Source organism: Peromyscus leucopus, chromosome 7, assembly GCF_004664715.2.
Source record: "Peromyscus leucopus breed LL Stock chromosome 7, UCI_PerLeu_2.1, whole genome shotgun sequence".
NCBI lineage: Eukaryota > Metazoa > Chordata > Mammalia > Rodentia > Cricetidae > Peromyscus > Peromyscus leucopus.
The window spans coordinates 90,273,817-90,290,168 of record NC_051069.1 but is presented as its reverse complement, the minus strand read 5'-3'; positions in this window follow the sequence as shown (position 1 = coordinate 90,290,168).

The following is a 16,352-nucleotide window of genomic DNA, read 5'->3' as shown; positions in this document are numbered from 1 at the left end:
CTTTTCTCTCCTCTTCCATCAATTGCCCTAGGGTTTCTTTAATTTGCCAGCTCATCCCTTTGTTCAACACAGTGTCTGCTATTTCTCTCTCACTCCCACCCCTATCATTAATTTTTCATTGTCTATCTTGTTCCAAATACATTTGAATTTGGAAACCCAGAGAAGATCACTTCAAATGTGGCTCATGGACCAGAAATGCCAGCATCCCTAAAATCTTGTAGGGATAATGCAGAATCCCTAGGCTTACTCCAAATGTGCTGATACCAGCTGCATTTTAACAAATTCGGGTGCACATGAAATGGGGGAGATTCTGAGATTCTTCTCCACCCTGATCTGGTATTCCCAGTTTGCTCCTCTGAGCACACCATTCACCTGCCCACCACACTGTACCCCAACAGGGAAAGATGAGTGAGCTCCCCTTCAGGAATTCTCTCCCTTTCTTTCATGGACGTGTCTTAGCTTGGTGTTTGGAAGGCTCCTCTTCATATGGGCAGTTTGATTTCTATAGTAATCACAGGTTTGGTGCTCACATGGAAAATGGGTGAAGCTGGAGAGAAATGCAAACGTGGCAAATTTTAATCCTGCCGAAACATAATCAGCTTTTGCTTCTGAAGCAATTAGCATAATATTACCGATAATGTTTTACATGGCAATTTTGCTGTAAACATTTGTGCTAATTTGCCATGACCTAATTATTTTATGACATATAATTACGAAGTATTTTTCAAGTCGAAATATTTTTGTTTTACATTTCTATAATCCTTTTCTTGAACAAAAATTTTAAAATTAGCACTCCTGCAACTTGAAACACACCATCCGCCCTTAGCTGTTGTTTGTGACACTTTACTTCACTAAACTGGAGGAATTCCCCCGTGCTGGCGTGCGGATGATTGCTTGTGACTAATTTGAATTGGGCGTCATTGAGTCTTCCAGCTCCATTATTAGACTCCAAGACTGTCAAAGCCACACTCCAGCCTCCCACCCACACCCACTCACTCCCAAACATAAACACTCAGAGTTGGGCGGAAGCAAGAGGCAAATGCTCACAATGAGGCAGAGAGGATTGGGATTTGCTTTAATGCATGTGGAAGCTTTGCCTCAGGGATGAGCATAAATGTTGTATTATCCTCCCTCACAGAATCTTCCTAGCGAACTCTTAAACTGCCTCCCCAAACTGACAAGTACAAGGTACAGAAGTTAGCAACTCTAGCCTCTCTTCACTCTCTCCCTTTTTCTGGTTAAGGTCTGATGGGTTTGTAGTTCATGTTCTCCCACTTCAGAGTAGGCAGGAAGAGGGCAAAACTACCCCCAGTCTATACAGACAGCCTCAGCATCAGTCCAGCCTAGGGGGACAGTGGTTACCCTCCACAGAGCAGGTCTGCTCAGCAGTAGGTAATGGGGTTGCAGACTTCATTACACAGACAGCAGTAGCAACCTGACACCAGATTCTTGGAATAGACCCAGGGTGATGGCCAGGCTGTGGGAAGATTAGTCATGCCAACTAAGGTTACCCATCGAGGCAGGTTCCTAGAGATACGGAAGTCAAGCCAGAGAATGCACTTAGTCTCATACTCCAATTCTCCCATGGAATGGGCAATGTCTCAGGGAACTGGAACATAGGAGGAGGAAAAGAAGGAGGAAAAGAAGGAGTAGGAAGAGGAGGAGAAGGAGGAAGAGGAGAAGGAGGAGAAAGAGGAAGAGGAGGAGGAGGAGGAGGAGGAGGAGGAGGAGGAGAGGCTGTAACACTAGGAGAGCCAGGGCTATAAACACCATGTAAGCAGAAGGCAACAGAATAAGGTATGAGAGTGTTCACAGCCCAGGACAAACTTTATCATCCCACTCTATCGTTATAAGGATTATGTCAATGTTCATAAAGCTTTTAGAATAGGAATAATGTAAGCAAATATTCTTATTTTTATAGGTTCCCATGGAGAGGGCAGGGAGTCTCTGTAAAGAATGGACTCACATTAAACTGGAAGAAATGAGTTGTGATGTATGTCAGATACTGTAGTGGCTATTGAGCTGACAATCATTAAACATTTGTTTCAATAAATAACTTTTGATTGAATGAATAGACAAAATGTCTACAGAGTACATGTTCTACATTAGGTCTTGATTGGGTCTTGGGGAATGCAAGGATGAATAAAAAGTCTAGAAGTGGTAGGTACACTTAATGATTCAGTTTCATTGTCCACGCTACTGGATTTGGAGTTTTCTGGGAGATACACCTCTGGATGTGTCTATGAGAGACACTGAAGGGAGCTGTACACATCAGGGTGTTCCCTCCTGGACTGTGGATTAGGCACAAACCACACCCAAACACCCATTTTCACAGAGAAATCCTTTATTGAGTGGGGAAGAAAAGTAAATTGGCTGATTTCTGACTCAGGCAGAAAACAGCAGCAAATGACCTTGTAGGTGTGATTTTTAAGAGGAAAGAAATGGGAGGTCTGTGTTAGAATAGGTTGAGATGAGGGGGATGTTTTGATTGGGCATGTTACTTAGGGTAGCCAAACAGGGACTTTTGATTGCTGGGCTTCAACACCTTGATAACTAGACCTTGGTAATCATCCCTAGGAATGACTCTGGCATAAGAAAGTGTCCAAACAAAGAAATAGACCTTGGTGGCTAGCTTTAGGGATATAATGTATGGTTTACAGGGGAGAAGGAATGGGGAAGGGCAAAGCCTGACAGCACTGTTTGCCATACTCGGGCCTGTCAGATCTCTTTAAGCACCATCCCATGGACTTGGATTCCCAACTGAATGAAAAAGAAAAGACAAGAGATCCCAGCATTCATTTCTGTCTGTCTCCCTGGCTGGGGACACAAGGTGAGCAGCTGCCTCATGCTCCAGCTGACACAGCAAGAGGGACTCTAGCCACAGTGTCTTCCCCGCCACACTGTGAGCCCAAGAAAGCCCTTGCTCGTGATCGCTTCGGTCAGGTAACTTTGTAACAACAGTGAGGTAAGTAACTAATACAACACACAAGCTAACAGTTTCCCATTAAGTCAAAAATAAAATGCACAGACCAATCAAGGAGGAGGAGACTAGGCTGGCACAGGACTGTTAATTCACATCTGTAAGCATGGCTCTTATTATTCGTGGAAGGGATTTTTTCAGCCATATTAAATTATACTTTTATGATCTACAAAATGTAACAATTTTAAGTGCATTATGGAATTTTAGTTTTACTTTATTCTTTTATTTTTTATTTTTTTATTTATTTATTTATTTATTTATTTATTTATTTGAGACAAAGTCTCATTAAGTATCCCTGGCCAGCTTGGAACTCTTTACACAGACCAGGCTGGCCTTGAACTCACAGAGACCTGCCTGTCTCTGCCTCCCAAGTGCTAAGATCGAAGGCATATACCACTACATTTGGCCCAATAGAATCAATTTTAGCAAATGTTCAGGTCACATAGATACCATCACATCTGCATTACCCCCAAACATCCTTTATACAACTTCATAGTCACTGTTCAGCAACTTGGCAATCCCTGGTCTGCTTTCTACAATTTTGTGAAAGTTGAATCATATACTTAGTGTATCCTGTTTCTTTCACTCACCATAATTCTAGGAAGTTCATAGATATCATTACATATAGATAATGGTTTCCTTTTCTAGTGAACATTATGGTTTATTCACTTATGAGTAAAGAGCATTATGGGTTGTTTCTAATTTGGGGCTACTATGAAGAAAGGAGTAGTAAGTATTCTCATAAAGGTCTATGTATTTCAATGTTTTTTTGAATAAGTATCAAGAATTGTGATTGCTAGGTCATTTTATTTTTATTTTTTTAATTATGTCAGAAACTAACCAATTGTTTTCCAAAGCAGCTACATAGTTTTCTAACTTTCCCAGCAAAAGAAAGAAGTCCAGTTGCTCCAAATCTTCACCAACACTTTATGGGATCAGTTTTTTTAACCCTATCAATTTTAGACATTCTGAGATTGGTTGAGAGACCTCATTGTGGGTTTAATTTGCAGTGGGTAATGATGTTAAGCATGCTTCCATGTGAAATCTATTCAAAATTTTTGAGACTGTATCATATTTAATCATCTAAGTTATTTCAAGACTTGAAACCCTCCTGCCTCAGCCTGAGTGCTACGATTATAGGTGTTTGTCACCACACTCAGCCTTTTTTGCACATTTTTTAATCAGATTGTCTTCTCAGGATTCAGTAGTGAGAGTTCTTTATATAATTTGGATAAAAATACTTTATTCAATATCCAATTGCACAAATATTTCTCCAAGTCCATGGCTTGCTTAACATCATGCTTCAAAGAAATATTTCTAAATTAATGAACTCCAATTTAATTTTATGGTTCATGTTTTTATACCATAATGTAACCCTAGGTAATTTCTCTCATTATATTCTAAAACTTTTACAGTTTTCTCTCTTACAGTTAAGTTTCTAGTGCACCTTGAATTAATGTTTATATATTATATGAATTGAGGGTCAAGATTCATTGCTTGTATAGGGAAATCTAGTTATCTCAAGATCTTCTATTAAAAAATATATATATTCTTTCCTATTGAATTATCTGTCACCTTTGTTTTAAACTAATCATCTGGGGAGTGAAGATTCTGCCTTTATGCTCCCGTCAGCCACATTGATCTTTATTTATGTCATCTTTATCTCAGTGCCATATTGTTTTGATTGCTATAGCTTTATAGTAAGTATTGAAATCCAGTAATGTGATAGTGGGTTATTTTTCAAATGTTTTGGTTAATCTAGGTTCTCAGCCTTTCTGTGTAAATTTTTTAATCAGCTCATCATTTCAACAAAAAGGGTTTCTGGAGTTTTGATTGAGGGTTTTTTCTTTTCTCAAAACCTATTTAGAGAAAAGGAGCATATCAACAACATTGTTTCTTTTGGTTCATGAATATTATTATTAACTTGGGTCTAATGGCTTTGTGACAGAGACAGTGCATAGCATTTAGTCATTTCCTATTGTTGAATTTTTGTAATGTTTTAAGGGTTTTTTTCCTCTTCATAATGCCTTTCTGCATTGATGACATTAAAACAAACATTCATGTAGCTTAGAATTACAAGTGGGTGTGTACACACACAAAAAAATATTAACTAGACACATGGAGGCACCACGAGGTAAGAAGACAAATTGAAAGCTATGCATTAGGGAGGTGGTAATATACCTCATTTATTTTTCCCTTTTTAATTTCTAAGTGTGTTATAAGAGTATATGGCTCACCCAGAAATAAGTGAGTAGCTTCCAGCTGTCTGTAGCAGTAAAGCCTGGAGGTGGCACAGTGATAGAAGGGTCTAGAAGGATGGAGCTCTTTCCAGATGTGCTGCAAGAGAGGTAGAAGGAAGTACATTAAATGAGAAGCCTGGGACCAGGAGAGACCAGGCTGAAGGGGGTCAGAAATCCAACACCACTAAATAATACAGCACCTGTTAGAGAGTAAATGAGGCTATTGAGAGCTTGTCATATGAAGTGAAACTCAGGAACACAAATAGTTCATATTTTCTCATATACAGAACTGAAACTTTAGGAAAAAAGATATGGAAGTTGAAGGGAGACCAGGAAGAGAGAGGAGGGGCAATAGGAAATGAGAGAAAGCAGTGAGGAGTGAATATGATCAAGGAATGTCATATGCATACGTGACAAGATTACAGTGAGGCCCATTATTTGGTGGAATTAATACATGCTAATAAAGAAGGAAATATTTTTTTCAAACAAAAAAAAGACATAACTGAATACTTGAATGTGAAGCTCAGGAGAGAAATTTAGGGACTGGATGGGCTTGCTGTTTGTTTGTTTACCTATTGCTCCCAAACCAGCCATCTAAAAGCTAGTCTCTGTACTTGCATATTCTCACAAATTCTGTGAGCCAATAGTTTAGCAAAGATCCCAAAAGAATGTTTATCTCTACTCTATATGGTCTAAGTGTAGAACTCTAATTGCCAGGGATGTCCAAAAGAGGTGAGGCTATCAGAGACTGTAACTGCACAGAGAGAGTACCACAATGCACAGTGGAGAGAGAGATGTGAACTCTGACTCAGAGATGCACAAATTAGCTCAAGTATAAGACGTTAGGAGGCCATGGGGGCCCAGGGAAGATTTGGTTTCACCAGTGACAGCCATAATCAGTGATACATAGAATGATGTAAATTATGGACTGATCCCAATGCTCTTGGAGGAAGGTGGAAAATGTCAGTTATTGGTGTGATGAGAGTGCATTCTCGGAGGAGTCAGACACCTGGGAAGGCAGATCCAAAGGGCTAGTCAAGTTGTCTTGCGTCTGGGAGGCAGAACTCTGTGTGGTTCCTTAAGCTAAAAGGGTTCACAGGGATAGAGTAATTAGGTGGGATTCCTGAGCTATAATACAGGGTATTGGATAGAGATGATCATAAAGTGAAGAAGGAACAGAGCGAGTATGCCATTGAGGAGGGAGGGGGAGATGGTCCCACTGCAGTAAATGGAGGTACATTCTATAGGAAAGCAGGTGGAAGTTTAATTCATATGTGTATGACAGGTCCCCTGGAAGCCATGCTTCCTTGAAGATGAGGGCTGCTTACCCATCCTCAGAGGAATCCGTGTGAGAGCTGATGTGTGGTGATCAAATGCTACTTTGTGTACTGATGCTGGCTTGTGAAGGGTTGCCAATGAAATGGAGCCCTGATCCCTGATAAGCAGTGCATGTTTTCAGCTGAGACCTCTAAACTGTTCTGCCTTAGGTTTAAAGGCAATCAAGAATATATGAGCCCTCCAAACATGAAACCAAGCCTTGAAATATTTTCATCCATTATTAAAGATAAACTTCCCTTATCTACTGGCCAGAAGAAAATGTAATCCTCTGTGGAGGAAAACAGCATTGAGCAGAACCTCAGCAATTTCTCACATATGTTTGTACAGCATCCCATAAAATATAAACCAGGCATGACAGGAGTCAGGATGGAATTATCAAAATCCAAAAGGAAACAATCGGAGCAGGTCTACTGTTTCATTTTTGAAACTCTTAAGTTCAGATCATAAATCTGGGCATATGAAAGTATTATATTCAGATTTTTAAATAATTGCTATTAATATGTTCGAGAAAATTGATGTCAAATGGAGAATTTTACTAGACTTTACCTTTAAAAGAATCAAATGGAAGATTTAAGTCTGGTAAGTATGATGGTTGGACTCAGTAATTAGGGTATGGTTTTAATAGATTATATTTAAGTCTGGTAAGTATGATGGCTGGGCTCAGTTATTAGGATATGGTTTTAATTGGTTGGTTTTTTGTTGTTTTTGGGGGGTTTTTTTGTTTGTTTGTTTGGTTGGTTGGTTGGTTGGTTGGTTTCTCGAGAGAGGATTTCTCTGTGTAGCTTTGGTGCCTGTCCTGGATCTCACTCTGTAGCCCAGGATGGCCTCAAAGTCACAGAGATCTGCCTGGCTCTGCCTCCTGAGTGCTGGGATTAAAGACCTGTGCCACCACCACCCGACTGGGTTAGTTTTAAGTCTAGTAAGTATGATGGCTGGGCTTGGTTATTAGGGTATGGTTTTAATGTGTTAGACGCAGCAGAAGAAAAGGTTGATGGATTGAAAAGGCAGAAAAACTAAAATATACAAATTAAAACATATGGAACAAATGATAAATGTAGAAAAGAGGGAAGGGAGGAGCTGGGGAGATGACTCAGTGGGTAAGGCACTTGTTCTGCATCCATGAGGACGTGAGTTCAAATCCCCAGCACCCACGTGGCTGTGTGTATCTGTATCTTAAATGCTGGGGAGCAGGGAGGTTGATCCAGAGAGCTTACTATCAGCCACCCTAAAGGAAACAACAAGTCTTCAATTCAGTGAGAGCCATACCTCAAGGATATCAGTGAGAGAGTGACTGTGGAACATGTCCCATGTCCTGGCCTCTGTATGAGCTTTTGCAAATATTTACACACTCAAGTGCATGTACTACAATACACACACACACACACACACACACACACACACACACACACACACATACACACAAAGAATGGAGTATACATAACAAGATTTTTTAAAGTTTAATATATGTCAGATTAAAATGTCAAAAGAAAAAGGGCAGAGAGAATAAGGTAGATATTAGAAGAGAAAATAGCCAAGGCAGATGGCAGACAAAGACTTAAGAATCTATAGAATTAAGTATCTCCATACAACCCAAACTGGTTAAATATAAATATTTATTCACTTAAACAAATTCTTGTAATTCTTAAATATCTAACTCAGCAAAATGTAAACAAGACATTTAAAGAAAGATGTCCAGGATCAAAGTGGCCAACAAACATGGAAAATTATTAAATGTTAACAGTGGGTAGGAAATTCAAATTCATGAGGTACTGTAACCTGCTCACTCTGAAGGCTAAAATAGCCAGGATTGAGAATGTCAAGTGTTGGCAAGGTTCTAGAGCAACCACAATGCTCAGAAACTACCGACAGGCTAGTAAACTGATAGGACCACTTTGAAAATGTCTGTCAATGTACGCCAAAGCTGAGTATATTCATCCCCTAAACCCCAGAGCAACATTTACAGTGCTGAGAGTACAGCTCTTTATCACATGTGTAAAAATTAAACATACTTAGCTGTGTTTGGAAACTTTTGAATTTTACTTCACAAATTTTGAGACAGCAAGAATGAGTCTTACACCCACTGCAAACAACAAACAAGACCAAAGTGACTAGCCTGTGAGATTTAAATGCTCCAAACTAGAGAGAGAGCACAAATTAGAATGTGGAAAAATACTCATTTTGTTGCCTGGTCGAAACCAAGTGTGGTCATGGTGTCTTGTGGAGAAATCAATGTCTTTATCTAAAACACAGGGCTGAATGAAGTTCAAGAACAGAAGGGGAGTTGAGAGGAAATCTTCCTCAGATCTTGACTAAAAAGGTGCTGTTTTCCTCTCACAACTCAGTCTGTCATCCATCTGGGATGGGTGGCCAGACCATCGGAGTTATCACAGGAAAGAACCATGCAACTTGATAGTAGATAGGGGCGTTGTCTGGCCCACTATGCTGAAGATGCTGTTCCTTCCTGCCTTTGCTTATAGTTTCCTCACCAGCCAAGCCCTTGCTTAACACTTCTGTGGAGCTCATCACCTTTTTTTTTTTTCTTTATTCACAGAGGGATGACTGATAAGTCTGAGCCCTGTTTGAGATATGCCCTCAAGCCTGTGCTGCGTTTCTGAGCCAGAGCAAGGCATGGCTCTCTCTGTGTGAATAATGAAAACATTGTAAGACTTCTGAGAAGACCTGAGCTAGGAACCAGCATCACCAGAACAGTTGTCATGTGAAGACCTGCAGTCACCCCACAGGATCTTCATGATAAATCTGTCTTCTAACCCTGGCTCCCCTAGTCAGAACAGTTCCTAGCTCCTGGAGATGGGCCTCTCACTTTAACTGAGGCAGGAATTTCAGCAGGCTTTGTTCTTAGCAGCATGAGGATGATACATTATCATTACAAGGCTACCTCCAGGGAAGCCAGGCCCAGAGCAGCAGGAGCAACTGTTGCCATGGTGACCAAGCAGAGGACCAAGCAAAAGCCCTAGGACTATAAATTCTCATGTCTCCCTGGATAAGGGTCTTCCTTGGTGGAATAACCTTGGATGAGCCTTCCAGGTACAGACTGTGCAACCTGAAAGGCCGTGCTACCACTTCATAGGCACATCTGGGCAGTGTCCAGGCGAGTTGTGCAGGGAGTAAACAAATCTCATAAGAAACCTCTTCTCTTGACACCCACTCTCCTGCTTTCCAACCTGTGGGTCTTTTCTCCGCTTATTCTTTCTCTTTTCCTCATCAGTCATTAAATTCTGTTCACACCTTCTGGGGCCAAGTAAAATGCCACTTCATGCCAAAGCTTCTCTCACTCATGTCACCATTTGAGGGGCTTTTTGACACTCAGAATGCAGCCCAAGCTTGCGAACCTCTCCCACTCCCCAGTGCCCCCACCATGAGGCTGCTTGTTCTTTTGTACTGTGATAACCTTGGCAGCTTATCTGTAGAGCTGCTAACCATGCACAGGCTGCGTCATTCTCGTGACTTTGACTCCATGAGGATAGAAGCCTCTCTGATCACCTTCTCTTCTGCACTTGGCCTCCACAGATTGGCACATAGGAGACAATATTGATCAAATAAATGAATAAAAAAAAGTAATAAATTTAAGAGCATCCAAATAGAAAGCCACAGGGGCATTGCGGATGCATCTCAGATGGTATCTGGAATACAGTATTCAGAAAGCAGCACCAGCTTTCCTAGCAAGTATAACTCTAGAGAATCTCTACATTAGAAGGCAACCCCAACATCACTGCTTCTGAACTAGTCCTCTGGCCATCCCTAAGACTAAAACCCATGCCTCCTTCCACAACTGAGCAAGACAGACCTGAGAGTTCAGCACATAGACCGAGTCTCTCCCCTGAGTTGGTAGGTGGTAGCTCATTTCTTAGCTCTCAGACTTGAATATAAAGTGACACCCATCTGCTTAGAATGAGCACCTAGAGGAAGCCAGGTACTACACGAAGCAAAGGCAGAGCATGGGTGAAGAGAGAGGCCACCAGTCTGAAGAGTGGTGTGGATTCACGAGAGATCAGCACAGTCATATGACCCAATACAACTTTGTTAGTAATAAAATATATGGAAAATTCCACAGCAATAAAGAACCATTCTCCAAACACTGCCCCTGAGTCTAGAGAGGGAGAATGAGGACAATGGGCTAGATGCTGCAGTCCCAACATGCACCAGGGCATGCACAAGAGGGAGGTATGACCGAGTCCAGGTGTAGGAGAGAAGGGAAGAAAGTGTGGAAGGACATGGTTCAGAGGGTGGAATGAGTCGATAAGATAAGATAAGATAAGTCTCAGCATGGAGTACAAAATGAATGTTAGCATAAATTAGGCAAGATATGGAAATTAAGGTTAAACTGGCTTTGAAAACCATGCCAAGTTTGAATTGATCCTGAGGCAGTGGGCAGTCTTTGAAGTCCTCAGGCTTCAAAGCTTTCTGGGGGAAGGTCATCCAATTCCAGAAGTGAAAAAAAGATGAGGTCAGGAAGGAGGTCACAGAAGATGATCCAAGGCCTAGACTCAGTAAGGCGAGATGAGGGAGCCCGCATTGTGATTATTGATTGTATCTGAGGAACAGGCAATGAGGACTTGACAAGGCAGCGATCTGTGGTGCCAGGATGAGGGCTAAAGAAAGCAGCGTGGAGGAAGCTTTTGCCTTGAGTAGCAAGTTAACAGGGGTCTCACCAGCAACAGGGAAAACAAAGAGATGAGTGGGGAACAATGAGTTTAGCTTTGAACTTGTTGATCAGATGTAGTTCACTGCCCTGTGTGGGGAGGGGGGTGAGTTAGAAGACACCAGTGAAAGATGAGTGATAGAGACTGAGCTCTCACCTCCTCCGGACACTTCCCATCGCAGCTCCACACCTCCATCTTGTCCTGAGATGCAGTGTTAGTTCATTTTGTCTTAGATCCATCTTGGTCAGGCGGGAAATGTGCCCGGCTCCCTCAGCTCCTTCCCTCTAACCTCTGCTCATGTGGTGGTGACAAACGAGTGGGTTTCCTGGAGGCCCATAAACCAATCGCTGACCCCTGTAAATCCGTTACCATGCGTAAAGGACCTGCAAGGTTGAGAACCTTCAGACAGGCAATTATCCCAGATTATCCAGGTATATCCAGTCTAATCACATGACTTCATAAGAAGAGAGGACCTTCCCAAGCTGTAGAGAAACAAAGTCATTTCTTATTTTAGTGTGAAGATGGGGCTTGCTTTGCTGGCCTTGAAGACTCAAGAAGTGTTCAGGATCAAAGCAGGTGGCAGTCTCTAGAAGCTTGAAGAGGCAAGGAAATAGACTCTGGCCAGAACTTCCAGAAAAGAACAGGACCTTCTAAATCCATTGATATAGCTCCATGATACCCATAGAATTATAAGATCATGCCTTTGTGTTAAGCCCCCAAGCTAGTCAAATGGTACAGCAGCAAAACATAACTAGCCACAGCAATAATATCCATGAAAGCCTTCACCATTCAGAGACTCCATCCACAGCTTTTCAACATAGAGTCTATGGGGAAAAGAGTCTAAGGTCCCACTTCAATAGCAACACTTCTGGGGGCCCTAGAGGGTCAAGATGTCTTTAATTAAAAAAAAAAAGTCATGCCACAGATCTGGGGAGGACAATCTAGTGAGAGGGGAAGGACCGAGATGGGAAAGAGCCCTCTAAGACAAAAAGAGGCCAGTGAAGGAATTGAGGAGGGAGGAAGGGAAGGAAAGAGGAGCCAGAATGGCCCAGTGTCAGCAAAACCCAGAGAGGATGGCATTTAAGTGGTAGGTGTTGATCAGAGGCACTAAATGCTACAGAGAGGAGAAAATTGAATTTGACAACAAGCAGGTCATTAGTGGTCTTCAAAGGAAGCATTTCAAGTAAAGAGCTAGGGCAAAAGCCAGAATGCTGAGGACGGAAGAGAGACTGCAGAGAGTAAGAAGTAAATAAGCTGTGAGCAGCCCTTTAGGAAAGTCCATGCATTATTCATCTTTATTTCTGTGATACTCAGCACAATGCTGGAACACAGTGGGTGCTCATTAAACACTGAATTGAAGGCAGGACCCGAGTCAGTAGGTATAGGCCAGCGCTTCTCAAACTTTATTGTGCATATAAATCACCTGGGGATTCTGACATAAGAGAGCTGGTGTGAGGTCTGAGGTTCTGAGTTTCCAATCAGTTCCCAGATGATGCTGGGGTTGAGGTCCTTAGACCTCACTTTGAGTAGCCTGGTATAGATTACCCCCCCTAAGAACCCAGAGATCAAATCCCCTGTGGGATCTGTTATGATCCCACAGACCAGTATACTTTCTGCAACTATAAGACTTGCTGACTGTGTGGTCATCTGCACAGTGAGGCTAAGTTGAGCACAGATTCAATGCCAAGTTCTCACAGTACAAACTCACAAAAAGACTTGAGCTCCAAACGCTGTCCACTTTGAAGTCCGCTTCACAGTTCCCCCAACCAAGCTCTCCACCACCAACAGCTCCTTCGTTACCAAAATAACTACTCAAATCCCACCATTGAAAACAGGACGCAGGAGCTTCTGATACTAGGCCGGGGAAGGGTGTGTTCATCCAGTGACCACAGGGACTCTGGTGCCTGGATTTACAACAGCCATTAGATTTGAGAGGTGCCCAACAGAGGTAATGCTCAGAGAGAGCCATGGCTCCCAGACATCTCTCCCTCCTCCCACAAGAGCATGGGGAGGACCAAGCACATGTGGGGTAAACTAGTGAAGGAAATAATGGGAATGCAAAATACCTACCTACATCTCAGATTAATGGGGGAAAAAATCCATATCTTGCCCTAAAATGCCATCCAGGACGTCACTCAATGTCACCTGCCATAGATACAGAGATGTGGAGTGGCAGGAGTGCTTATCTCTAAGAGATGATAGCACATGAACTACAGTGAGAGGAATTTAGGCCAAGTTTGTGAGGAAGGTCCTCTTCTCAAAGTGAGTGCTGTCGTAGTTCACTCCAAATGTGTGTTTGAAGTCCCAACTCACACAGAGGGATCTGGTCCACAGCCGAGGGACACAAAACAGCAGGTACAAGCCAGGGAATAGTGAGTTTTCCATTAAAGTGACCCAACACTTCATCTCCATAGACTCAGGCAGATGGGAAGCATTTGCTCACCTAGCTGAAGCCCCACCCCCACCCCCACGCTGCATGACTCAGGGCATCCCTAGATCACCCCACAGCTCTGTTGCTCTAGGTTGGCTCAGGCTCCAGTCTCTCTATGGAGGTGCCCGCTTGTTTCAATCCAGCCATCCCCACTCACCTGTAAGGAAGATTTCCAGAATTCTTAGCGGATGCCAGACACCACAGATAGAGCCAAATCTCATACACACATGCTATCTTTTTTTAAATGTTTGTTAGTCATTTTAAATTTTTTTCTCCTATTTTTAAATTAGCATGTAAAGTGTTGGACATGTTACGGCAGCTCGAGGATTGTGTCTCGGTGATCCTCCTTCTTCCCATCTTCTACCTCTCCACTTCCTCTGATAGCCCCAGACGGTGTCCCCAAAGTCTCATTCCCTCTTTCATGTCTCACATGTCCACCCTCTCCTTACTCAGCACTAATTTTACCCTCTCTTAGTTTCCTTCTTAGTTTTCCAAGCATATCCACATTCACACCTGCTATGCATATAGACTATCTCCCTTTGCCTAAACATGCACATCTATGTGTATAAGTTCAATCTATAAACTGGGCACAATAGAAAACCAACAGTGCAAGTGATAATAAAATAAAGTATTAACAATATGTTATAATAAAATGTATTTAAGACTTAATGAATGATCTACTTCTGCAATTTTCCATTAATATTCTCTTACCACAGTTGAGCATGGGCAACCAAAACCACAGACGTGAAATCACGAGTAAGTGAGGATGGTTATATAGCACACCAATTCACATATCTGTAAAGTCCCACTTCTCTGCAATAAGTGTGATACTTACTCATTGCCAGCCTGACTGGATTTAGACTCCCTTAGGAGACAAAGTCTGGGCGTGTCTGGGAGCGTGTTTTCAAAGAGACTCAACTGAGATGGGAAGACCCACCCTGAATGTGGGCAGTACCATCCCAATGACTGGAGCCTGGCCTGAATAAAAAGGAGAAAGCAGAGGATACACATCGCCATCACCTCATGGTCCAACACTGCAGGTTCACTAGCTCACGCTCCTGCCACAAGAGCTAAAGGGATTGTCTCCACCATGCCTTCCCTACCATGATGGACTATACCCTCAACCCGTGAGTCAATTAAAAAGAAAAACAAACAAACAAACCTTTTCTTTCCTGAAGTGGCACTTCTCATGCATCATATCACAGTGACAAGAAAGGTGGCTAATAAAGTTGATAAGCTAATAGCCTGAGTTGGAAGTAATTGATCCCATCTACCATGGCTTGAGTGTGCCTGACTTGGTCACTGAGGGCTGGTAGAGATGAGAAACTTCCACCCGATTGCTTTGGGCTAGACCCTTAGAAGCCTTGGGGTGAAGATACCATTCTCAATTATATCAAGGCCCTGTTGCTGCAGGAAGAGTGTTACTAAGAGGAAAATATGCAATGTCCACCACCCTCAGGTCTGTACACCTCAGTCTGTTGCCATAAATGACATCCAGACTCCTAATGGCAACTCAGTGGCAGGCACACTCCTAATGGTCATTTTTGCCTCCATTCCAGCTCCACTGGCTGAATCTCTGCCCTCTTGTTCACAGGCTCACCTAGCCTCTGGCCACTGCTGCTCCCCATGTGAGGGCTAAACCCACCACTTCTTCTTCTCCCATTTACAGAAGCCTGTGCTGGAGGTGAGTGGCCTGTGGCTTCACGTTTACATACAAACTCATTCCCTCTCTTCTGCTCATCCCCTGACTCTGAAAGAGTGGAGGACAGGACTCACCAGACTCAGAATGAAGAAATGACAGTGTCAGCCCAGATCTTTAGCCCACTCTGGAACAGCATAGACATATTTTCCCCCAATCTCATAAGTCAACCTTCTACATTAAACAGGACCGTGTCAATTTCTGGGATGACAAAAGAGTGCCTTAAAGGTGTTTTTTCCCCCAAGGGGGCCAGGAGGGAAATCTTGAGTAACTATCCTGCTGGGAAGCTTCATGAGGTTTTGTCAGACAGTGCACTGAGTTTCTGTGCTCTACTTCCTGCTCTTGGTGGCACTTGAGACAGTCTGATCATCAATAATCTAACTCTAGCAATCAAGGTATTTCCCATGTTAAACTGTTTAGCTCACCCCAAATCTGGACCATCTGAATGAATAACACTCCAACACTTACACACCTATTTATTACTTATTGAGACACGGGACAGTACAATGATGAGAAACATGAATTTGAGAGCAAGAAAGAACTGTTTGGGGGTGGGATAGGGATGGCTCAATCAGTAAAGACTTTTCATTTCGAGCATGGGGACCAGAGTTCAATCCCCAAAGCCCACGTAACAGAAGCTTGGTACTGTAGTGAGAACTTCTAACTCTAGTCATGGGGAGGCAGAGACAAAGAGGATCCCTGGGCCTTGCTGGACAGTCAGCTCGCCTCGCAAGTAAGCTCCAAGCCAATGAAAGACTTTGGTTCAAAGGTGGATGGTGTTCCTGAGAATGACACTGGGGGTTGTTCTCCAGCATCTACATGTGCACACGTGCATGCACACACACACACACACACACACACACACTATATGCACACACATCCTAGCTTGCTGGATGGTCTTGGGTAAATTAATGAATTGAGCCCCCATTTCCCATTCCCCATTCTCAGTAAATCTGTGGAGATTCACTGAGGAGCTAACACTGGTGAAGTGCTTAGCCCAGTA